The sequence below is a fragment of the Canis lupus genome, chromosome 24 (assembly GCF_048164855.1).
Source record: "Canis lupus baileyi chromosome 24, mCanLup2.hap1, whole genome shotgun sequence".
In the NCBI taxonomy this organism is placed as follows: domain Eukaryota; kingdom Metazoa; phylum Chordata; class Mammalia; order Carnivora; family Canidae; genus Canis; species Canis lupus.
The window spans coordinates 26,254,509-26,281,773 of record NC_132861.1 but is presented as its reverse complement, the minus strand read 5'-3'; the positions used below and the strand labels follow the sequence as shown (position 1 = coordinate 26,281,773).

General features: G+C 37.1%; 1 long non-coding RNA gene across 1 annotated transcript; it reads right to left on the bottom strand.

The window, feature by feature from the left end:
* Positions 1 to 187: 187 nt before the first annotated feature.
* Positions 188 to 27,126, bottom strand: LOC140615902 (uncharacterized). The gene is made up of 3 exons (XR_012016409.1): positions 26,905 to 27,126; positions 11,047 to 11,135; positions 188 to 1,126 (listed from the first exon to the last, which is right to left on the bottom strand). It is a non-coding gene; the product is annotated as an uncharacterized lncRNA (long non-coding RNA).
* Positions 27,127 to 27,265: the final 139 nt, after the last annotated feature.

Sequence of the window (27,265 nt, the reverse complement as noted above, 5' to 3'; positions counted from 1 at the left end):
AAAACATTCTATTCATAGCAAGCATCAAGTACCAAAGCTGTTATTAAGAGGTAAAAACTCAGGGGAAGTGAGAGTGAGGAATAAAGGAAATGAAGCAAATGGATGGGTAATCACTGAGAGACATGTATTACCACTCTGGCCACGCTTTCTTGTGAACTGTGAAGATATCCAAACAGTATCTCAGCAGGAATTTCTTTTTTTTTTAATTTTATTTATTTATGATAGTCACACACACAGAGAGAGAGAGAGAGAGGCAGAGACACAGGCAGAGGGAGAAGTTGGTATCAAATTTGGTATCAAATTTAAGACCACATTAATTTAAACAAACAAATAGACAAAAGAACTTAGGGAATATAGACGAATTGATATAGAATCTTCCTATCTGCAATTATGATATGCTTTTCTACCAATTTGTGATTTTCTATACTTTGGGAGTGGTTTTGGTTTTTTTGTATGGGGTTTGCTAATTTAGGCCTATGGTTTTATGTCTTTTATGTTGCTAATAAAAGGGGGGTGGGAGTGAATGGGTGACGGGCACTGGGTGTTATTCTGTATGTTAGTAAATTGAACACCAATAAAAAAAAAAAACTGATCTTCCATTGTATCTTTGAACTGGTTGCATTATGTTTAGATAAATTCTATTTATTTATGAATAGAATAAATAGAATTTATCTAAACATAGATAAATATGATCCACCGGGAGCCCGATGTGGGATTCGATCCCAGGTCTCCAGGATCGCACCCTGCCAAAGGCAGGCGCCAAACCGCTGCGCCACCCAGGGATCCCCTCAGCAGGAATTTCTATGCAAGACTGCTCCAAGTGCAGGTTATAGGGAAATCTGTGCTTTGGAGCAGTCCTTTGGAGAGAAGAGAGAATTTATCATCTAAGCTCCTTCTTCTGTTTCATATTGGTTGAAATTTGCTCCCTGGTGTGGTAAATCCTCCATGCTTCTGGTCTTCTCATCCTAGTTGCTTTGGCAGCTTCTCAAAAAGTTATGCTGTGTAGCATTTCCTGTGAATTCACAAGTGATGGAAGGATCTCTAGACTGGGTGGGTAGACCTCCAGCAGTGGAGCCCTCTGAACTTAGTAGGAATCAATCAGCCACTCTTGGCAAGCCAGGTGAATCTGAGGAAATAGAAAAGAAGTGCCTGAAACAGATGCCTTGATTGGTTGATATGTTAATATGACATTAGAGGAATCTATGACAGGTGAGACACAAGGGATTACAGACAGGTGATATGAGAGAAGAAAGCAGGGATCTAGGAAAAGAAAATGAAGACTCAGGGCAAGACTCTCATGTTCAGCAAGACTGGTATGAAAAAGTCAGATTCCAAGGAAAGTAAGTGGACAGGGGATCAAATTGAGGGATCCAGGCAGAGAAGATAAGAAGTAGAGTAAAGGCAAGTTGCAACAACCGCCTTATAAAGTCAGAGCAGAACGAGAAACAACAAAACTGTCCAAGAAGCAATGATATTAACTTCTGGGATTCTTAAATTCCCCAAACTAGTAATGAAATAAACTTTGAGGGATGCCTGGGTGGCTTGGCTGTTGAGTGTCTGCCTTTGGCTCAGGGCGTGATCCCGGAGTCTCAGGATTGAGTCCCACATCAGGTTTCTCGTGGGTAGCCTGCTTCTCCCTCTGCCTTTCTCCTTTTCTGTGTCTCTCATGAATAAACAAATAAAATCTTAAAACAAAAGAAATAAACTTTGACCCTGGCCTTTATTTGTTTTTCAATGTCTTTATTCATTTAAGAGTACTGATTACATGCCATGGTATAGATATCAAAGATTCAATGGGGATAGATCAAAATGATAGTGAATTTCTAGAGAAGGAAATGTGTACTGAAGCTTTGTGATTTGGTAGAGACTTGTCTAGGGTAAAGGCTAATGAGTTCTCTATTTCTTTCTTTTTTTTTAAATTTTTATTTATTTATGATAGTCACACACAGAGAGAGAGAGAGAGAGAGAGAGAGAGGGAGGCAGAGACATAGGCAGAGGGAGAAGCAGGCTCCATGCACCGGGAGCCTGACGTGGGATTTGATCCCGGGTCTCCAAGATCGCGCCCCAGGCCAAAGGCAGGCGCTAAACCGCTGCGCCACCCAGGGATCCCGAGTTCTCTATTTCTAAATATCTTTCATCTTCTCTTCTTGAGCATTCTCATTTGACACTGTATCTTGAAACTCTTACTTTAAATATATAAACAAATTAATTTTTTAATTGATAGACTTAATTTTTTAAATAAGTTTTAGGTTTATACAAAATTGGGTAGATATTATACATATACCCTCTGGTTCAATATTCACATAGGTTATATGATAATCTACCTAGATTCAGAGAAGGCATTTGACAAAATAAACATTAGTTTTTGTTAAAAGTTTTCAACAATACAGTAATCTATTTGTACTTTCTTAATTTGATTTTCTATCAATTTGAAGTAACATGGGTATATATCTAAAAGTCCAAGTCATACTGAATGTGGAGATACTATAAGCATTCTTACCAAAGTAAAACAAAAATGAATGTCCTCTCTCACTGCTACAGTTTAACATTTTTGGAAAGAGATTAATCTATAAAATAGGCAAGAGAAGAAATTTAGAGGTTTAAAATATTGGAAAGGAGGAGGCAAAACTATTACAATTTGCAATTGCTGTAATGTTACTTGTGGAAAACCTAAGATACTAAGTAGGAAAACAAGATCCTACATGTATAAAATAATACAGTACTATGGTAGAATATAAAATTACTATTCCTAAATAAATAGAATTTATCTAAACATAATGCAACCAGTTCAAAGATACAATGGAAGATCAGTTTTTATTAGCAACATAAAAGACATAAAACCATAGGCCTAAATTAGCAAACCCCATACAAAAAAACCAAAACCACTCCCAAAGTATAGAAAATCACAAATTGTTAGAAAAGCATATCATAATCGCAGATAGGAAGATTCTATATCAATTCGTCTATATTCCCTAAGTTCTTTTGTCTATTTGTTTGTTTAAATTAATGTGGTCTTAAATTTGATACCAACTGGGACTAAATAAAATTATTCTGAAGTTCACATAAAAAAGATATGCAAGTATAGCCACATAAACTAGGGGAAACTAGCTCAATAGATATGATGAAGTATACTATAAGCCACAAAAGGTAAACACTGTCATACTTGCCCATGAACTGACACATGAAACAGGATAGTAAGATTACAGATAAACAAAATATATACAAGAATGTAATATGTGATAAAAGTGTTATCAGAAAAATTGAAAAAAATATACAATTTTCTATTTTGATGTGCCCTAAGGTATTAATCTCAAGTTGTCATGACTATTGCACTTTGTATCATGGTTAGAAAAGTCTTCCCCATCTGGAGTTATAAGCAAAAATTAACCCATGGTTTTTGTTTATTAAAAAATGTGAACTTTTGGTCAGCAATGTTAGAACAATTTAGCTAAGCCATCTGGAGTAAATTAATATTGCACATCTTACACCAGGATAAATTCCAAATGGATCAAAGATTGAAATTTTGAAAATAAAACCATACAACTGGTACAAAAAAAAATCACTGAGTTCTATTGTATCTTTGCAATGGGGAAAGCCTTTCTTAATATAATGAAAAATTCAAAAGTCATTAAAAGTGATAATTTTGACTAGATAAAAATCAAGAACTTCTGCATGAAATGAGAAACATATGCGAACTCAAAAGATGAATGAAAAATTGGTGATGGTTGGTGGATGGAGGGATTGTAACTCATATCATTAACAAAGGCTAATTCCTTGATCCATAAGTAGCTCTAAGAAATTGAGGTAAAACTAACAATCCCAAAGAAACGTGGTTAAGATTATTCACAGATAAATATATAAATGCTCCTCAAACATAGGAAAAGAAGCAACATGTCCATGGTAATATGAGAAGTGCAAGTTTAATTTACATTGAGATATTATTTTTCACATTTTTATATTGGCAAAAATCCAAAAAGTTGACATACTCTTTTAGCAAAATTGGTGGAAAACCGGTACTCTCATAGATTGTTTTTAGGATTCCAAAATGAAACAACCCTGTAGAAAGGAAACTGGATCTCATCTACCCAAATAATTTAACCTTTCCTAGCAATCCAACTATTGGGAGATAATCCTACAGATACATATGAACATTTAAGAAACAGAGGATATCATTAATTGAGGGATTGTTTATAATGCTACAAAATTGGAAACTGCTCAACCGTCTGACATGAGGGGCTAGTCACATGAATTCTGGTGTTTCCATACAACACAGTCCTAAGAAATGATAAAAGAATGACATGACAAAGATTTTGGTACTGAAGTGGTGAGATCTTCAACATTTTTTGGTAAGTATATAAAAAAAAATAGAACAATATTTAAAGCACGTTCTCTTTTGTGTGAGAAAGGGGAAATACATATATTCATATTGGTTTATGTATTTATAAAGAAATAATAAAAGAATGCACAAAAAAGAATACAGTCATCATCTGTAAGGGAGAGGTTGAGGATAGAGGTGGGAGTCTTTCTGTAGATTATATATTTTATATTGTTTTGATTTTGAACCATTTGAACATACTTCTTTAAAAATAGTATTACATACATGTATATGTATATATGCATTGTATAAAACTTAAAAATTCTAGATTCAAAGTTTTCCACTAGAAATCTGAATATCTGAAAAAATTGCTCCATTGTCTTCTAGCATTTGACTCATTAAAATCCAACACACTCAGATTCTTATTTTTTTGTGGGCACATGTGCATTCTCTCTTTCAAAAAGCTTATAGAATTATTTTCTTTATTTTTGAAATCACAAAATTTCATCAGGATGAATGTGCTCAGCATTTTGTATGCTGTCTCAATCTGAATACAAGAGGATATTTTTAAACTTAAAAAAGTGATTTTTTTTTAGTCCTATTTATCTGGCTATTTTTCCTCTTTACATTCTAGAAGATTCTCATGTCTTTATCACCTATTCCACTAAAACATAATTTTGCTATGTAAATATTTCATAAACGTGTGAATGATTCCCAACTGGGCTATACATTGCTCGGAGAAAAATCAAGAGACCTAGACAAAGGGGATTGTATCCATATTATGGATTTTATAGCCAAGATATATGTTCTTTTAAATTTCACACTCCCTACTATTTATCATCTCCTCCCCAAAACCCAAGGATCTATTTTATTAAAAGGCAATAAAAATGTAGGAAAACCTCCTAAAAATAGCTCTGTTGTCTTTCTTTTGACTTTTTTCCCCAAGATGTACAAACTAAGAACAGTACAAGACAAATGCTTTCTTCTGAAACTTCACATACAGAAATTCAGCACATTTATCAAAAATAGGGGAAGATCTAAATCAGAATGTATATAAGCAAAGACAGTTACAAATTATTTATGATACAGCCGCTCTTTTTCTAGCATTTTCACAGTGATATGGGAAACATTTTATCTGGCAACTTATGTAGTTACAAAAAAATTCTTCCAATGTTTAAAAAAATTAACAAGGTTGATTTTAGATTTGAAGCAAGAATAAAAAAAGGCAGACGACACTCCAACACTGAACTTCCTTTGTGCTGGATTTCGTTAAGTCTATTAAACTAATTCTTTAAAAGATTTTATTTATTTATTCTTGAGAGAGAGAAAGAGAAAGAGAGAGAGAAGGAGAGAGAGAGGCAGAGACACAGGCAGAGGGAGAAGCAGGCTCCATGCAGGGAGCCCGACGTGACTCTCGATCCCGAGACTCCCGAGATCATGCCCTGGGCTGAAGGCAGGGGCTAAACCGCTGAGCCCCCAGGCTGCACTATTAAACTAATTTATTAAGCTACTTTTCTGTTAATACATCACTACTAGTTTTCTTTTAACAGATTTTCCAAAAAGCTTTGAATTTTTCCTTAGTGCCGTTCTTTAGTTTTATGATTATATGAAGTTTTTTTCAGGTTGACTTAATACTTTATAGATAAACCACTACATAGCTGATCAATTTATTTTGTATATGATATGAATTAATGCACTCTATGATGCAATGCAATATTGTATATTAATTACTTAATGTACTCTTTCCCTTCCTGGTTTATGAAGCTCAGTCATGCATTATCATTTGAAGGGATCTAATCCCAGATTTCTTTTTTGTTTGGTCCAGTGGAAGCTTGTTCAGCATACAGTAACATTCATCTGTATCCATAGGTTCTTTTCTTTATCAGTGTATATGAGGGGAAATATATTTACACTATCTAGTGATTTTATTGTATCTCTGAGGCTACTTTCCCATACTCAAAATTTTGTAAACATTTTTTTTGAACCTTAGAAAATGAAGAAGGTTGTTGAATCAAAATCATACATACTTTCCTTCCACTATCTGCACCCCTTTGCCCCAAGAGTTATATATCACTCTGAAACATAATTCCACTTTTTTTCTCAAGATTTGCTGTATTCTCTACCCATCTCAGTCCCTGAGCCTGTCCTATGCAGATCAGTCCACTGTGCATTTTCGTTCACTATATCCTCTGCCTAGAACACATTTATTTTTTCTTCATGCATCTATCCCACCATCCCTGAAAAGCCTGGTTCAATCTCCCCTGGACCTCAAGTCCTTTCTCAATCTTCTCTCCATCTTTCCTTTGAAAAATAACAACTTTACCACTTATTAAGAGCTTATGCTGTCAGAGCTTGTAAAACTTTCCCACCAAGTCCTCCCTTTATCAGAGAAGAATGAATACTATTTCAAAGGTGTGTGGAAGTGAGGGGCTGTCTTATATATTTCTTTAAAATTACATGTTTGTTTTAAAATAATTTTTAAACTTATTTTCATCAGAATTGACTGAAGGACTGAGTCACCAGGGCAACTGTCTGGGAAATGGTTGCTCCTTGCCTTGCTAAACATCCACACAAGGAATCAGAAATAGGCTATTCTATGACTTGAAGTTTCTTAACACATATCTCCTTATATAGTGAATGAGATGTAACTTAGTACCACTGCCCATGAAGCAGAGAGAGCCCTTGATTTGAAAACAAAACAAAACAAAACAAAACAAAAGAAATTAAATAAAAAGAAAAAGGAAATGATAGAGACCGAAGGAGGGAGGAAGGAAGCAAAGAAAGAAGAAAGGAAGGAAAATGAGAAATTTTACATGTAATTTCTCATGTAATCCTTGTAATACTTCCTTAGATGAAATATTCTTTAAATCCTTCAATAGACTCTAATCATGCTTAAGTTAGAGTCTAGCCTCCTGATTGTGGTTTGCCAGTCCTGTATAATCCACCTTCTGTCGAAATCTTTGGCCTCCTCTTCTGCCCCACCCTAGTCTGTCTCTGCTCCAGCCATCAGGATTCTGTTCCTTCCTCTAAGACATGACCAACCACCCCTTCTCTGCAGGCCTTCCAACTCTTCTTACCCTCTTAAAAGACCACTGCCTCAGGAACATTTTTTCTTTTATGTTTATTTGTTTGTTCTATTCTTCTATCTCCATTTTAGAATAAACACATTTTTGACTCCTTGCTTCTTGTTGAATGAGAGCTGAGACTATAACTGTCTTAATCACCATTGCATCCAAGAGTCTGGTGTATGGCAGATGCTCAAATATGACAGAACAAATTAGGTAATATGCCGATAATTATCTTAAGGATGGGGTACTTGGAGCCTGTTTGAATTTGAGGTACTTAGAGCAAGGTTGTATAGCTAATAAGCAACAGGGTCAGGATCTAGGTCTCTCTGACTTCATGGACAGAAGATTTAACTACCCACTATACAGGTTTAAAATTGTCACACCCTGCCTGCTTGCTTAGCTTGTGACCCCTCTCATTTGTTGCCTCCTAATAATTTCCACTCCATTTCTGCCATATTGTACTTACAAGTGTTTTTCTTTTTTTAAATAAGATTTATTTATTTATTTGTGTGTGTGTGTGTGTGTGTGTGTGTGAGAGAGAGAGAGAGAGAGAGAGAGAGAGAGAGAAGAGAGAAAGAGTGCTTGAGTCAGCCAGGGGAAGGGCAGAGGGAGAGGGAGAGAGAATCTCAAGCAGACTCCCCGCTGAGCATGGAGCCTGATGCAGGGCTAGATCCCATGACCCTGAGACCATGACCTGACCTGAAATCAAGAGTTGGATACTTAACTGACTGACTGAGCCCCTCTATTGGTATTTTTCTAATGTCCTATATCTCCAACTAGAATGTTGCCTCATCTCTTCAGGAGAGGGGTCAAGTTTATTGTTATTGTTTTAAGATATTTGTTCTTATCTGATGGCTGCTGGAGGGGAGGTGGGCAGGGGGAGAGGCAGATAAGTGAAATGGGGATGAGTGAATAGTTGAGGGTATTTGTTGTGATGAGCCCTGAGTATTATGTGTCAGTGATGAATCACTAAATCCTACACCTGAAACTAATATTACATTGTCTGTTAACTAGCTGGAATTTAAATAAAAACTTGAAAAAAATGTATTTGCTTCTGTGTTGCTAAAGTGGGTGCCTTGGACATTGTAGTTACTCAGCAAAGATTTTACTGCATGATGTGTAAAAAAGAAGCACCATGCTGTGCAAGGAGACAAAACTGTGACACTAAAGGATGGAAAAGCAATTCTTTTAGTTAAAAACATGTATTGGTCATTGGTATATATTAGGATTATGAGAGAAAGAGACTTTTTGCTTTTCTTCATGAGTAAAAGGTTGAACAGTAATAGTGATGAGGAGAATTAATTTATTTAATTTGACCAAAAAAGGCCAAGGGGAAATTTACTCGCCTCCCTTCTGGTGAGGAAGACACCATTATTTACTGTGAACACTTAGAAGGGAAGCAAGATTACTAAGGTTACTCTTGGTACCCCTTACTTTCTTTTTCAACATCCTTTCTCATTCTTCTCATTTATCCCCTAGAAATACTTATTCTCCATCCCATTTTTACAGAGCTCAGCAGTAAATTGTCATAGCTGGTAATAGTTTAAGAAGGTACCATATATCTTTAGGTCATTTGAATTTTATTTTTATTTTTTAAAGATTTTATTTATTTATTCATGAGACACACACAGAAAGAGAGAGAGAGAGAGACGCAAAGACACAGGCAGAGAGAGAAGCAGACTCTACTTAGGCAGTCTGACGACATGGGACTTGATCCCTGGTCTCCAGGATCACACCCTGAGCTGAAGGCAGCGTTAAACCGCTGAACCACCGGGGCTGCCCTAGGTCATGTGAATTTTAAAGGGATACTTGCAGTTCTTGAAGAAATATAGGCCTCTCATTAGTGAGACACATTTCTCAGGCCTTTGGGAGCCAAAATTGTTTCTTATTCTTGATTTCTCCTACAGAATAGCAGAAGACCTTGCACATTGGAAATGATGGTCATACACACTAAACTCTGCAAGGTACTCCGTGCTCACATGCCCTCCTCTCTTCTTTCTCTTCTGCTTCTGGAAGAAAGAGGTGAGATTGGAGTCAAAGACAAAATGGACTCCTCAAGAATATTCAGATAGGCATAGCAATATTTGCTTTAAAAGGAGGTATTTAAAAGCTGCATAACCAGCACCATTAAATTAGTTAATGATTCTACAAGTGGGCAGTATAAGCTGGGCTCACTTTGGGCCAGCAAAGTTCAATTCATTTGTGTTCACTCCTGGATCTGCAATCAAGTAGTGAGTTGGGTGGGTCAGTCTGGATGGCTTGTGATTGGTCTTCACTAGGGATAGCTGTTGACTGAATATCTTTTCATAAGATCTATCAGCCTGCAGCAGACCAGCTGAGTCTTATTCACAAGATAGAGTGTTATAGGCAAGTTTCATATCTCTTCAACTTCTCATTTGCAATTGCCCACTGGCCAAAGTCACATTGCCATGTCCAGTGTTGGTATGGGAGCAGTTACCCAAGGCATGCACACAAGAAGGAAGGAACAAATCTGGGTGTTTACGGCAGTATTCTACAATTACATAAAATAGTAGTATATGAAAGTCAAAAAACAAACCATTTTAAAGACTCTGGCTTAACTAAATGTGTTTTTCTCCCTCTTCCTCCTGAAACCCCATTAAAAATAAGTAAGTAAACTGCACTAGTAGGTATTTACCTCAAAGATACAAACGAAGTGATCTGAAGGGGCACCTACACCCCAATGTTAATAGCAGCAATGTCCACAATAGCCAAACCATGGAGATAGACCAGATGTCCATCGACAGATGAATACATAAAGAAGATGTGGCATGTATTCCAATGGAATATTACTCAGCCATTAAACAAAATGAAATCTTGCCATTTGCAATGACGTGGAGAGAACTAGAGGGTATTAGGCTAAGCAAAATAAGTCAATCAGAGAGAGACAATTATATGATCTCACTCATATGTGGTATTTAAGAAACAAAACAGAGGAGCATAGGGGAAGGGAGGGGAAAATAAAACAAAATGAAATCAGAGAGGGACACAAATCATAAGAGACTCTTAATCATAGGAAACTGAGGGTCACTGGAGGGAAGAGGTTGGGGGGTGGGGTAACTGGATGGATATTAGGGAGGGCATGGGATGTAATGAGCACTGGGTGTTATATAAGACTGATGAATCATTGACTTCGACCTCTGAAACTAATAATACTACATCTACATGTTAGTTAATTGAATTTAACTTAAAAAATAAAAATTAAAGAAATGTATGAACAAAGAAAAAATATCCAAGCAAGGATTTTAATGTTTTTGCTAACTGATACAACAAAGCAGAGGAAGCTACTCATAAAATACCTATCAATAAGAAGTAAATGTAATTAACTACTCAACATTCCTTTTCCCCTGGCTCTAGACTTGAGGTTTCAAGGACTGGAAAGGGTGAGGGGTGAAGGGATGGGCTGAGAGCTGGGAAATTGTTTTGAAAACCTACATAGCAGGCACCTGGTGGCTCAGATGGTTAAGTATCTGCGTTTGGTTCAGGTCATGATCCTGGTGTCCTGGGATCGAGTCCCACATCAGGATCCCTGCTCAACAGGGGAGCCTGCTTCTCCATCTCTCTCTGCCTCTCTGTGAGCTAGTGTACTCTCCCTTTCAAATAAAATAAGTAAAAATCTTTAAAAGAAAAAAAAAGAAAACCTACATGAAAAGCAGTCACACCTCAGTTCCCTTCCTCTTCTTCTTGCAGACAGGAACTACCTGCTCTTAGGCCGGAAACAGGAAGTCTTTTGTCTGTAAAAATTAAGATGAAGATGTTTAGGATCTGGAAAGGATGGTAGGTTGAGTTGGCGGTATATGCTAGGATGAGTTGAAAGGCTGCTTATTGAAAAGTGGCAGGGCCCAATCTCAATTCCCTGCCTTACATTGAGAATAGAAACAACTAAATATCCCTTACCTGGGAAGAAGATAGGTAGGTTCTTCTTTGAAGAGACTGCTTGGTTTCAGAAAATGACATATTGACATTTAAGGAGGCAGGCAGGCAGGCATTCTCTATTCTTCACCACACACACAGAATTCCCAAGCAATTCTTGACTGCTGAATTCCAAGTACTTATAACAGTACCTGACACATAGTAGGCATTCAATAAGTATTTATTGAATACTGAATAGATAAGTTTTAAGTACTTTGTCCTAAACATAGGCAGCCAGACTCACCAGATATCTGAGGAAAATCTTTAACATGAAAAACAAAGAACTAGGAAAAACCAAACACAGACTGATAGAAGAAACTTAAAGGAAACAGAGGTAATGGAGGGGAAAGACAAAAGTATTACAAAAAGTATACCTAATTAAGATTCTCAAAGAGATAAGAGATCCAGAACCCAAAAAATGTAAAATAATATCTGAAAATATAATTATATCAGAATTACACACACACACACACACACACACACACACACACTATTCCTTCCTTCATTTCACATATGAGAAAATTGAGATAAAGCCCATTTAGGTAACACAGGAACAGACTTTGAGCTGAATCCAGGAAACACTGCAGTGCTGCCTCAGATGCAGATCCTTGATATTTACACATTTGTCTGAGCCATCCTCTTCTCTCAAGCCTCTGCTATCCTCCCTACAAGTCAAAATTCTGCTCATTTCCCAGGGCCAGCTCCCCTCATAAACCCGTCTGTGAACACAGCTGATCATACTATCTGTATTCCTCAAACACTGATAATCTGTAGCATCTATTTTATTACTGAATTATGTGATTGCTTTGTTATCTAGTTGGCTTTTTAAAAATATTCATAATTCTGTCCTCCCCAACAAGAGCAAATCCCAAGGGACGGAAACTTTTCAGGAGTCTTTATCAAAAGGCTAAGCACACAAGAGTCACTTTAGAAAAATCTGCTGACTTGAGTCTAACTAGAGTGTTTACTTGATTATTTCATGGCTCAATATTTGGAACATTCCAAACTCATAAGATCTACTTGACAAAAGTGTCTTGTTACTTCAGCCCTTGGTGTAGTTGATTTGTCATTATCATACACAACTCATAGTCTGGCAGTAGTAGACAAAAGCAAATATCCTGCACGCTGTGTTTGACATAAAACAAGAATGACCTGGATAAACAGGTATCACTTTATAACACAGGTCTCTCTTGAGAAAGAGAAAGTAATTCTCTATCTTTCCAATATGTTTATGCTATAAATGGTTAGGTAGTTCTTGGTGGTTTTATGGCTTGATGTGACATTTTATCAAGTTTTTTCTGGGCCAGTGTTTTCATACTATAAGTATGTATCTCTCAGTATCATTAGTGGTAACCAAACACCTCCAAGTCAAACACAGAATCCCATTTTTGGAATATATTAGAGACATATTTTTTTTAGCTAAACATACAGTATAAATGCTTATTAAATATCCACTTTGGACTTAGCAGTATCCTAAGATCTGTGGTAAAATTATGCAAGAAACAAAAGACCTAGTCCTTACCCTCAAAGAGCATACAGTTGAATTTATTTGTATTTTATATGTTAAAATATGACTGAGTTTTATATGTTGAAATACGATTGCTAATTAAAACACTTTGAAGTTAATGCAAACCATCTTTGTTTCTTAAAACAACAGTGAATATTTTAGCAAGATTGAAAAACTGGCCACTGTACAAAGCCTTTGTCTTTTAAATTTATTTATATATGTATGGATGGATATATACATATGTATGTATGCATGTATGCATGGACTTTCACAGAGCAGTTATACATATTTATGCCTTTTGAAATATTGCCTAGCACATGTATCTGAAAACCAGAGAAGATTTGAGACAGTCATCTTAAATTCTCCGGTAAATATTTTATGATTTATAGTTTTCCATTTATGGAAGGATTTGGGTTGGGAAACTATAGATGATCAAATGATTGCTTGGAAATGTCAGGGAAGAAACAGATAAGGTACTTCTAAATGGATAATTCAATGTAATAGTGCTGAAGAAACATCTTGCTTCTTAGGTCTACCTAAATCTATACATAATAAATCTTATATTTTAAATGTATTGTAAAGCATAAAGTGCTTTCCCATAGCTGATCTCATTTTGATTTTGGTCCAAACACATATAAATATATTCTATTATGTATATACAAACTAGAGGTACACATTCATGTCAATTCAAGATAGAATAGAATACAGTCATAAATCAAGTCTCATTGATGAGCTATAACAGAAGCATTTATTTTTTGTTCGTTTATGTTTTGTCTTTCCCTTGGAATTAGAGGTTTGAGGTGTCATTATTTAGAGATTTTATCTTCCTAATGTTTAACCCCCAAGATTTTGTGGGTCTTTTTAATTTTTCAGCTGAAAAGAACTACAATTCTTGGAAATGTCTGGTTTTCTCTATGATCTAAAACAGGCAGCCCTTCCTCTCTTACCTAGAACAACACTGCCAGAACTAAATGCTACATTTGGGTTCACAGATCACAAGAGGGAGTAGCAAGGTAATCCAGAACTACTTATAACCACACCGGGAAGATCCTTTCCAGTGTATGTTCTAGTGGGGAGCACAATCATCTTCACATCTACCATTATAATTATCAATAATCATTATCAGAGGAGTTTTTATTTTTATTTTTATTTATTTATTTATTTTTCAGAGGAGTTTTTAGAAACCTAATTATAAAAAGTGAAGAAGACGTCTAAGCAAAGTTCACAAAAATCACACTCTAACGCTGAACATTAAAGGAATAAGCAGTCTGTGACAAACACTAATAGAAAAAAATTCCTGGCCAGAATAGGTGCATATACAAACTGCGATTTTAAAGCCAATCATAGTATCAAGCAACTGTTTAAGAAGAAACAAGAGGTGGGGGCGGCTCAGTGATTGTGTGTCTGCCTTTGGCTCAGGTCATGATCCCCACGTCCTCGGATGGATTCCCACATCAGGCTGCCCACAGGGAGCCTGCTTCTCCCTCTGCCTATATCTCTGCCTCTCTCTCTCATGAATAAATAAATAAAATCTCAAAAAAAAAAAAAAGAAAAGAAAAGAAGAAACAGGAGGTATAAACAGCTCATAATTCTGACCCTGTCACTTCGGTGAAAAAGACTTGAAATTTCATGCATTATTGACATGTTTTTAGTTTAGTTGTTAATACAAATCTACTAAACCAGACTTTCACTAACATTGTTTCTTTATAGCTTCTTGATATGCCATAGCAATGTCCTGGGAAAGTATAAATGGAAACAGACAAACTCATGACAGTTAACAATTTTGCAAATGACAGATTTGACTAGGCTGCATTCATTGATACAACACACAAATCTTCACAGAGGTTTTCTTTGCCTTCGGGAATATATGCTTATGAACCACAGTGAACATTCACACTGAAGGGGAGAAAATATTAGGGAGTTGAAAGTTGAAGTTTGTCTCTTCATGTTTGTTGGACCCTTTTTTGATCATTATTTAAGGGAGTCAAAGACCATTAGGGAAAGCTAATAGCCTTTAGAACCCTCAGATTATACTGATGTTACTGATGGGAGAGTTAAGGCAAATTGCATTCTCAAAATGGCTCTGGGAACATACCACTTCCAGTAATGGTCCTATCAACCAGACCTAAAAGCAGAGAGGGCAGGGATGCACTTAAAGGCAATTATCCATCAACATTGGAAAATATGGTTACTAGATTAAGAGAGTTGAGTATATGCAATATATCTTGATTGCAGCAAAGCAGTTGATATAGCATTATTCAATTTACCAGCTAGATTAATTTAAATTGGTTTAGGCCGAAGTATAGTCAAATGAACTACCCGCTATCCAGAGGGCCATAAATAATAGATAACAATAAACACATTTGTTTTACATGCTCCTAATTTAGTTATTTCTCCCCAGAACTCTCCTTCAGTTCAGAATATGACAGTTATATAATATATGCCACCCTCCAGCTATCTTTTCTTAAGATCTTTCAGGAATCCCATCTGTTCTATAAAGTTGCAAGGACCAATTATAGTGCCATCAACAACTTCCATTATTCAGGGCTTACTTTATTTATCCATTTTCAGTTCCAGCTTCCCTTTATATCTCTGTTTGATGTTTGGACTTTTTCTTAATGTAAAATGTCAGGAGCAGAAGTACAGGGACATAGAAGTAGCCTTTGTTTGCATACACAAAAAAGACACTTGGTATGGATTCTCTTGGGTACTTTGGTGGAGGTGGCAATGACAGGGAAGCCCAGTATGGGCAGCACTTCCCTTTTGTCCTTGCAGGGTCCAAGTAGTTTTCCTGAACATGGGCTTACCTATCCAAATGTATGGTGACCAAACCCATTTGGGAATTTAATCCTTGAAAATCCAGAACGGGTAACAAAGATGCACACCTGGAGATAACACAGCCTTATTATACAAAGGAGAAAATATAAGGGTCTAGAAGAAATTTTTTCCAGATTTTTTAGAGATACGATCCACTATGAGATTCATATAAGCACTTTTGGTTACTTTCTAGGATGATAAATCTCAGATTGACAACAGTGGCTGTGATTATGCAGGCAAAAGCTAGGAAGAGAGGACTTATCAAAGAGAATATTTGATAGTTTTGGATCAGTGGGACTAGCCTGTGTTTCTAAAAATATTAAATCTAAAATTTCTAAATATTAAATATTAAATGTTTATTGTATGGGAAGGGAGAAAAAACTCTTGATTTCATAATACAAACTATAGAAAGTGGAGCTTGAGAAGTTGTTTTGAGTTGAAAAAAAATGTAGTTATTCTCAACAGACATGTTTCCCATGGTGGACAACGGAGGTGGGGGGAGAAACATAAGAATCCTCAGACAGTGGGAATTGGGGGTACTTGTGGGAGCCTAGAAACACTGCTGTAGGTACCGGCTACCCTGGTGGTGAAGCCAGCACATGCCTGATATCTTTTATGCTTATGCTTTCATTTTCATGTTTATATCAAACAATTGGTGGCCTTGAGAATGTACATTGACAATCTTGTTTTCGAATGTTGGACTATTAAACGGGGGTTTAGATGCCAAATGTATTGTGTCTGCTTCCTCAAATTATTTGAACGGGCATATACAAAAAGAGAGAGAGATACTTACCTCTTCTCTACCTGAGAAGAGAAGCGACAAAAAGTTGTGGTAAAAACCTTGAGAGAGAGCATCTATGGTGATTGAGTTTAAAATGCAGCCAAGGGGTGCCTGGATGGTGGAGTAGGTTAATTGTCCAACTCTTGATTTCAGCTCTGGTCATAATCTCAAGGTCCAGGTATTCAGTCCCAAGTCAAGCTCCATGCTCAGTCAGGAGTCTGCTTGAAGATTCTCTCTCTCCTTCTGCCCCTCCCCCACATGCTCATGTTCTTTCTCTCTCTATCTCAAATAAATAAATAAATAAATAAACCTTTAAAAATAGATAAAATAAAGCACAGTCAAGAGGGAGAGGGCACCGCACAGTAGTAGAAATTTATTTCCTCCCTAACTCTTAACATGGTTTTAGGCAAATTACTTACGAACAGTTTCTCTATCTGTAATATATTCTTTTAATTGATTTAGCCCTCTGAATATTTGGCTAACTGAGCTGGGTTAATATGTGTTTTTTTTTATTTTCTAAATACATTTTCCCCTTTTTTATCATAAAAATAAAGCATACTAATTATTTCAAAGTAAAATAATAAAAGTATACTACTATTCATAGGTAGGTTACTTCACACATATTATTGCTTTTATTTTTGCTGATTTCATTTTTATTTTTGTATTCTGGTTTTATTACCTGTTTGTAACATTTCAACTTCCTGCCTTGGTTTCATTTTATAAAACAAATTATTTTGCCTGGTATCTTACTTACTTGTCTAATGTTTCATATTTTTACTTAGATTTCTAGTTCCTAATTCTTATTCTTACTCTATAATTTCACTAGTATTATACTCTTTTCATTTTCATTTAATAATCTATAACTTTTTTTTAAAGAGAATTGTTATTTATTTTTATTTTAGAGGGAGAGAGAGAGAATGGGCAGGAGGGAGGACAAAAACATACAGAGAGAGAGAATCCCAAGTAGATTCCCCACTGAGTGAGGACCCCATGCAGGGCTCAATCTCAGGACCCTGAGATCCTGACCAGAGCTGAAATCAAGAGTCAAACACTTATCTGACTGAGCCACCCAGGCGCCCTGGGCTTTAACATTTTTAATTTATCAACATTTCCCCGCTTAACCTTCATGTTTTTTTGTTTTTTTTTTTTTATGTTTTCTAGTCTTAACTTCATTTCCTTTCCTTTCAAGTTAGTTTTTCTCTCCAGATTTATTCTCTTCCCTTCTCAGCTCTGTCTTGTGCCCTGAGAGACCTGGGATGAAGATTGGAGGGTGAGAGGAGAGACGCCAGTGAGAAAGGCCCTTCATTACCTGACCATGCAGTTCCTTTACCTCAAAGGGACCCTCCTCTTGGCAGTGGCCCTCCCCAGCTCCAGTAAAACCATTTGGAAACACCGTTCTGCTTTCAAGTCTAGAAATCCTCATGGTTTCTCACTTCTCACCAGTCCTTTTGGTTCTCGAACTCTCTCCACTCCTCTGTAAATGGAAACACTTTGAAAATGCCATTTATCTGGTGCTGAGGGAGTGTTGGGAACAATGTTAACACTGCTAATCTTCTTAAAAATGCTAAAAATTTTTGATATTCTGCACTGTAGTTAAATTCTCTTACATTTCATATGACTGCTTCAAACAATGTTAAATTGTGTAATAGAGATCCCTGGGTGGCGCAGCGGTTTGGCGCCTGCCTTTGGCCCAGGGCGCGATCCTGGAGACCCAGGATCGAATCCCACATCGGGCTCCCGGTGCGTGGAGCCTGCTTCTCCCTCTGCCTATGTCTCTGCCTCTCTCTCTCTCTCTGTGACTATCATAAAAAAAAATGTGTAATATGTCCAATATTACTCTTATTTCACTTTTTAAAAAAAATTTTATTCATGAGAGACACACAGAGAGAGGCAGAGACGTAGGCAGAGAGAGAAGCAGGTTCCCTGTGGGGAGCCCAATGCAGAACTCGATCCCAGGACCCCAGGATTATGCCCTGAGCCAAAGGCAGACAATCAAACCACTGAGCCACCCAGATGTCCCTCTTTTTTCAGTTTTAATTAAAGATTCATTAATACATTTACATTTTTTTGCTCCTCTAATTTTGTGATTTGTTTGGGTTCTATGAGGATCTATAAAAAGTATAACTAGAGAGAATGACACCAATAGACAGTACCTGCATCACAAACAAGAGGTGGGGGGCAGGGGGACTTTTCCTTTGTTCTCCCTACAGCCTTCTATCCAGTTACCTCAGTTGAATTCCAATCCTCCTTAAAATTATATGTCTTAAAAATACTAACCCTAGGGCGCCTGGGTGGCTCACTGGTTGAGCGTCTGCCTTCGGCTCAGGGCGTGATCCCAGGGTCCTGGGATGGAGTCTTGCACTGCGCTTCCCACAGGGAGCCTACTTCTCCCTCTGCCTATGTCTCTGCCTCTGTACACACAGAGTGTGTGTCTCTCATGAATAAATAAATAATTAATCTTAAAAAAAAATACTAACCCTGACACACTCAGGGACCTACAGATTAATATTCCACAGGGCGATTTATTCTCTATGCAAGTTATATACTTTTCTAATACTCTATGTTTTCTATACTATGCAATCTTTATATTTGGAGTTACCTTTTTAAAAAATATTCTGTGGTCTCTGATGCACAGAACCAGTGGTTTTGGCAAAGTATATCATCAAGTGGCAAACAAGCACAGCCTGACATGAACCTTTATCCTGCAGGGCTAGAAGGAGGATAAAAGATCGCCAGCAATGCATTGGAGCAGACGGCAGGCTGGATAGGGAGTGGTACTTGACATTCCAAGATATGAAATCAGTGGTAGGAACAAGCCGAGCTTGGAAGAGCTGAAAGTGGCTCATGTAGGGATTATAGGTCTTTGTACAGTGATTCTGGCAAGACACATGTAAGGCTGCTTCACCATAACCAGGGATGGACTCTACTATTCACAGCCAGATGTCCAGGAGCCGAGTCACATGGAGAAAGGGAGATAACCCTTCAGATAATTGACTTAAGAGATATATACATCAAACAGCACCAAAGCAAAAAGAATCAAAGAGAATCCACCCACAACTGGATGGACTTGTGTTTCTCCAAGAATGAATTACTACAAAAGAAAGAAAAAAGCACCTCTGCAGGACTTATTAATATAAAGATGGAGCATATAGTACTTGCAGCACAGAGGAATAGCATACTTGTAGAAAAGATTGACTAAAAGAACCAGAACTAGATATTTAAAGAATCTACTTCATATTCTCAATAGTCAGTGAAAAATAATAACTAGAAATATAAAATAAGAAAAGTAAGATAAGGCAACACGTAAAGACTTTTTTGGATCCAAGTAGCTAAAAACAGAATTAATAGTTAGAGACATGCTGGGAAAGCTCATTAACACAGGGCTGGCATGAAACAGAGTGGTCAGAATGACCTGGATGAGCACTGCAGAAGCTTCGTTACTCTCTTAATTTGGTCCCGCCCCATGCACCTGCTTCATTCTGCGTTCTTCATTCTCCCCTACAGACCAGGCCATGTGGCAGTGAAGGCTACCAGAAACATCATTTTACAGGTCCATGTACCCAGAGAGAGCCTGACTTGTGTTTCCTTCTCTAACTTTCTCTTGTTCTCAAGGGAGAAGGCACTGATTTTTCCCACCTTGGGCCTGGTGCAACCCACCCAAGTCCTAATGCAACATCATGAAGGAGTAGGCAATTTATGGGAGAGAGGGTTGGGTCTAGGGCACAACAGTGTCCACTGTGGATGGGAAGAAAGGACACCAAGATGGGGGGCAGGCATAACTAGAAAGGTAGCTGAATAATACTGGGAAAGAACATAAAGAGATTCCATCACTAAAATCAATTTTCAAGACAGTTCAGAGCAGAATTAACACTGACAAATAAATACTATTATGATACAAATTTAACTCCACTTCGAATGAGTTGGAATACAAAAAGGAAAGAAAAATAGCATCAAAAAAGCCTTAACAACTCTTCTTGTTGCCTTTAAAATAATTGTTTTACTTTGGTTTCAGAAGTCCTTCCTTGTTAGTTTTCCTTAGTGTTTAGATATTAAGACTTCTTGAGATGAATAATTGGTTTGTTTCCATTCTCTCTTGTTTGATATTCAAAGGTTTTGAGGCTGTTAATATGCTTTTATTTAGAGATTTGGATTCATCCCATACATTTTGGGGAAAAAAGTTCCTCATTTGCTATTTTGTTTAACATATATAATTTTATTTTCTTGAAATTGATTTACTTGAGAGAGAGCAAGAGTTAGAGCACAGAGGAAGAGGGAGAAGCAGATTCCACGCTGAGCAGGAAGCCTAATGAGGAGCTCCATCCCAGGACCCTGGGGTCACAACCTGAGCCAAAGGCAGAGGCTTAATCGACTGAGCTATCCCAGTGCTCCAACATATGTAATTTTAGATGAGGATTTAGTCTTCAAATCCCCAGATTTCTCTATTTGGAAATATTTGTTAGTTCCTTGATATAGTGCATTCTACATAGTGACCTGTACAAGGTTTAACTTTTCAATTTCATTTTCACTGGGGTCTGAATACATGGGTTGTATTTACTAATTCCAAACATATTCCATGTTTGTATAAGAAAACTATACATATATGTGTATTCCACTTCATCTTATTGTTCAAATTCTCTGGGCTTTGTTTTTTGTTTGGTTTGGTTTTGTGGGCAGTGTTGACCTTTTATTTTCTAAACTCATCAAAGGCTGAAAGAATCCTTTAAATGACATCTATGGCAGTTGTAATTCTTTTTTCTTTATAGAGTCTGATGTAATTATTTGCCTCATAAAGATCCACGACTGTTATTTTTCATGACGAAAACGATCTCTTAGAGTTATTATGAAGATTAAATAAGACAATGCTTACAAAGCACTTATTCAGTAATTGGTATATGCCAAATGCTCTATAAATGTTAACTATTACTATTGTTTCCTAAATTAGTAATTTCTGCTTTCATCTTTATTAATTTCCAGCTCTTGTATTTTTCCTCTTTCTTAAATTGAATGGCTATTCCATTTGTTTTAAATCTTTCTTACTTAATAGTGAGATCCTTTAAAGCTGTGAATATTCCTTCAGCTGTACCCTATAGGTTTTGACATGTGATATTCTCATTTTTACTAATCTCTAAATAACAAAAAAATTCTAATTTTTTGCTTTATATTACTTTAGTTCAAATTTGCCATAAAATATGCACTGGTGGAACCTGCAGAGATTTTTTTTTCTGTAACCAAGCACATAGCAAATTTTTAAAATAATCTATGGACATAAGAAAAGGACTCTTCTCAGTTTTTATTCTGTACCCAGTTCATACAACAATTTATATTATTTAAATTCTTTATGTTCTTATATATTCCCTGTCTACTTATTCACTCAGTTTCTGTGAGATAAATTTTGAATTCTCTCCCTCACCCCTGAGTTCTATCTTGGCTGCCTATAGAATCCCAGTCTTTTTGCTTTAGAAAACTATAAATATTGTTTTACTCTGTTGTAGCTTTCTGAGTTGCAGAGGCAAAATCTCTTCCTATTCTGGTCTGTTATTGGTAAACTTTTCTTCTTGGAAGCTTGAGAGATTAACTCTTTATCCTTTCAGGGCTAAAAATTTTCCAGGTTTTATAGAATGTCTTTTGTTGTTGTTAATCTGGGCTGACAATCAGGACCCTTAATCTGAAAACTCAATTCAGAAATGTATTTATTATTTCTTTGATTGTTTCACTTTCTTCATCTTTTTAAATCTGTTTTTGAAAGTTTTATTAGTGGGTCATTTGATGTTTTCGATCTATCTTTAAGTTTACTCTTTTTTTTAAATTTCCAAATAACCACTCTTTGTCTTCTTACTCTCTATTTTAGAATAATTCCCAGTTCATTTACTATACTATTAATGAAGTTTTTAAATCAGCATTTATTCTGCCTTTATTGGATTTTTAAATTAAACACATCATAATTTTTGCTCCCCCAAAAGTTGTTAATCTAAGATTTCTCTTCTTTTATATGATTTTCTCTTCAGATATCAATGATTTTTTTTCAGTTCTTTCCTTTTTTCATCATTACGTTTCTGCCATATTTTTCCCTATTTCAAAGATATCTATCTGTTCTAGTAATTTCAACTTCATTTCTATCCTTAAAACTGTGGATTACTCTGAAATGTTTACTAATTTTTCATTTTCTTATTATCACTGGCACTCACCAGGCCTATGGGAAACATCCTAGTTATTTGTTTCTTCTGAACCCACTTAGCTTTGTCTGGAAGGCAGCCTGATAGTGGAGAGTGAGCAAGTGGGAGAATGTAAGTTATAAATCTGTTTCTTACAAAGAGGACAGCATAGAGGGAGCGAACAGGCTAGGGCAGATCTTGGGAAATTCAATCTTAGAGGATTATTGTTTTCCTGACTTTTCAAGAGTACAACAGTTCAGTTAATATGGAAAAGAAGAAGCTGGCGTCATTAGTATTAGAAAATTCTTCCCTTGACTTTGCAAAACAAATGAGAAAAGTGTCAGAAGTGATATTTATTGAGAATTGTTTAAAATAGCTGGATCTTCTCAGGAGTGCATTGGGTTAGATGACTTCACCCCAAGCTTTACCAAGGTGGCAGACCACCACCTCTGTCTGGACCATTCTACAAGCAGTGGCATGCAGCAGTGGATCTGAAGTACTTTTACCCGTTTTGTATCACAAGAACCAAAAGGCTCCAGACTCCAGCATCAGATCAAATGTCTTCTATTAACAGTTGTCTACATACATATATTCTCATTTGGGGGGAGTAGATAAAGGGAGAAGAAATCAAGTACAAACACTGTATTCCCCCCCATAGTGTATTGAAAAATATAAGGTAATATGGTTGCATAATAATAAACTGGGACTAACTACAAGAGAACTTTTGCTCTGTTAGCAAATTTCTCTATGAACGAAGACTCTGGATCAAGTCTTTCAAAACCAGTCATAATTTTTGTTAGATGCTGCCAACATTCAACTGGCCTGTTACTAGCCTTCCTAAGAACTGATTTAGCACAAAGTCTTGGTTTTGGCAATGTGGATTGGTTATTGACAAACACATGGCTTTTGAGAAAAGGAATGATGGAGGCCTCATGGTCCCATTAATAGGAATCTGTTACTTAGAGATTCATTCAGCTATCTAGCGGTATATTTTACAACTACTTTATTTTGAAGGTTTACCATAAAGTTATACTTCAACAAGTGTTTCATGGATGTCTTACTGAAAAAAAAATTCGTAACCACTGTGAACCCAAATGTCAGTTGATGCCTCATCAATGGCTTCCCACTGGAGTTTGTTTTTGGACATTGCATGGACATTTCACCCAGGGGACCAAAGCTCTCTTACAGCAGCTAGGACTCAATGAAAAACAAACAAATAAATAAAGCCCTTTGAGATCTTTTACTGTCCTTTCTGAAAGGATGTAAAGTTTATATGGTAGAATGCAAAAGGGGTTGAGGTGTAAGATGGCTCAGCTGTTGCCATTCTTCCCTGGGTGTTACATACCATCACCCCTTGTCTCCCAGGTGAACCAGCTAACGTTCTAAGATTTACCTGGCTTCTGCCTGGATTGGTTGAGGGCTTTCCTCCTTTCACACTAAATGTAAGTGAGTATTACTGTAACTGTCGTCTACTGGTGGGTGGAAACCACCCAAGATGAATCTCAGCACTAGTTTTTACTCTAGAGCAGACCTGTGGTGGACCACCAGATCAAAGAAGACATCCTCCTTTTCCATCATCCCCCATGAAGGAGAATTAACAACCAGCCAGGAACCACTTGGATTCGGTCTGTGAATCTACTTTCTTGTACGCAACCTGCAGTTGCCTCCCCAGTAACTCCTCATTAACAAGCAATGAAGAGGACACCAATTATTGCCAAGTCGACTATACAGTTTGGTCATGGTCAGTACTGATTTCCACAGACTCTCCTCCATTCCTGTTAATTGGCTCGAGAGGCTCTAATCCTTTCTTTTCCACAGACCGATACATGCATGAGCATTCTATTCTCATCACCCAAACTGTCAAAAATTGTGAAAGATGGGAGAGTTTATGCTACTCACAAGCTAATAAGTCAGACTGCCACAATTTCATGGATGCTGGAAAAACATGCAATTCTCTTGAGTCAGAGACAAAGGACTTTATTACTCACAGTGAGAGCAGTAGCCAGAAAATAAATGTTTGCTGTTATTTTCCAAGCCCCCAGTCCCACAGGGTGACTCAAGAGGGCCAGGTGATTCAGGCATTGGGTTAAGTTAGAGGGAGGAATCCACACTTAGGGAATATGTTCTCTGGAGGAAGGCGTGATCTCTATCATCCAAGGCTGTTCTTTCAAACATCCTCAGAAAGATCATCTATAACAATGGAGGCCAGTATTTCTGCTTGCAAGATGTGCAGAAATGCAAGACAGTCATGGAAATTTTTCTCCAAAAAAGGAATTGATCAAGAAGGATTGTTGGAACAAATAGTTGGTGATACTTTGAAAATATAAATCAGTTCCCTGGTCCAATAAGTACAGGTCATGTTTAGACTAAAATCCAAGATCCTTACTGTGGCAGATGGGGCCTGACGTTACCCTGGCTGTATCTCAGACATCATCTTTCTAAATTCCAGCACACTAGCTTCCTTGCAGTTCTTGAACACCAAAGTGCTCTCCCATCTTGACATTTTCATAGCTGGATTTAGACATAATTGCCTCTTTCCCTTCATTTAGGTCACCTCCCCACACCTGCCCTGTATCGCTACCTGCCCAAATACTTACCTGTTAGCTTATTTCTTGATTATCATCTCTCCTTCCAGACTATTACCTCTCTGAAGCTAGAGACTGTGCTAATATGCCCCCTGCCTTAAATTAGAGCCTGGCTTCACTTGGCAGTCCCTCAATTAGTATTTGTTAAGTGAAATACGATGATGTCAGCTGGTTCTTTCTTCCTTAAAAGAACTATTCATTTGCTTACTATTCACAAGCCAAAATATAGTGTATCAGGCCCTAATACACCCAGAAATATAGACAGTTATGAAGATTGATTCTTTGTGAAAAATGATACTTTCAATTTCCCAGAGTGTGTGTTTATTTCTGCAGATAGCCAAGTAGACAATGAAGCTTAGAGTACATGTCTGGACTACTGCAGTCACACGCACTTCTCAGTCTCCCAAAATTCCTTCTTGCTGCTCTACAACATAGTCTCCCTGCAGCAGTAAGAGTAATACCACTGCCATAAAATTCAAATAGTCTCCTACCCCATTCAAAAGCTTCAATCCGTCCCACTGCATTTAGAACAATATCTAAGGTCTTAGTTATGGTCTAGTGGGTCATATCCTACTACCATGCTGGCAGAAAGACCAAGTTAAACGTTGGCAAAGCAGCTGGCTATTTAGGGGAGAAGTCCTAGAAATAAAGTTGCAGCAGGGATGGCTCACAGATTCTAGACATAAACTCTCCAAATCCCTGGAAACTGCAACTGCACACTTGTGAGGATTATTGCAGGGGGCTTGGGAAAGGGCGGGGAGAGATGAGGGAGGCTCGAGACTCAAAGGACAAACTACACTGGGTAAATCTGTGAGTTTTCTGTCCTTTCAGACATCAAGACAAGGAGATCACTAGTCACGAAAGGAGACACTTCATGATGCTTAAAGGTTCTATATATTACAAAAATAGAGCAATTATACAACAAAGTTTCAAAATACTTGAAGCAGGGGCACCTGGGTGGCTCAGTGGTTGAGCGTCTGCCTTCAGCTCAAGTCCTGATCCCAGGATCCTGGGATCAAGTCCCACATCAGGTTGCCTGCCCCTGCTTCTCCCTCTGCCTATGTCTCTGTCTCTCTCTGTGTCTCTCATGAATAAATAAAAATCTTTAAAAAAAACCAAAATATATGAAGCAGCAACTCACAGAAATAAAGATAGAAATAGTCAAATCCACAGTTAAAATTGGAAATTCTAACATCCCTTTCTTAGTAGTTAATAGAACAACCCTATACAAAATTTGTGAAGATTTGGATCAGAATGACCCTGTCAACAGCCTCGACCAAGTTGACAGTGACAGAACATTGCACCTAACAACTAAAGACTACATGGTTTTTTTCAAATGAACATGGAACATTCACCAAGTTAGATCACATTCTGGGTGACAAAATGATTTTCAAATTGATTTTAAGGGATAAAATTTGCAGAGAATGTTCTCTGACCTCAGAGGAATTAAATTAAAAAAGAATAGTAAAACAGTATGGAGAGAGACCCACAGTATTTTATAAAATGACATACTTCTAAATAACTCATGAGTCAATGAAAATATCACAAAGTAAATTAAAAATGTTTTGAACAAAATGATAATGGAAATGTAACATATCAAAGTTTGCAGGATGTGGCTGAAATGGTGCTTGGATAAATCACATAATTGTAAATGCTAATATTTGAAACTTTCAATGGTCCCCCATCTCCAGTTGTGGGACAAAATCTGAAATCCTTGGTGTGATGCATTAGGCATAATCTGGTTCCTACCTGAGATGCTCTGACCTCATCCTCTGCACCTTCCAACAGAGTCCTTACGGCTCCTTCCTCACTGCACACCTTCATGACATGTGTTGTGACAATTCCTCTACATAGAAAGCCGTCTTGACTTTATTTCTTGAACTTTTCTTGTAAAATTCAGTTTCAGCAATGTCTCATCCATGACCAGTCGAGCTGATGAAAGTATTCTCTATTCCTTTATTTTTTGCTTCAATATAGCTGTAGAAGAAAATTTGTTTTCTTAAGCATTGTTGGGGGATGGGGGTAGTGAGCAAGCCTCCCTTCATTGGGGACAATAGTCTTCCTGACCTTAGTTTTACGTGTCCTCACCACCTTATTTCACTCATCCTTT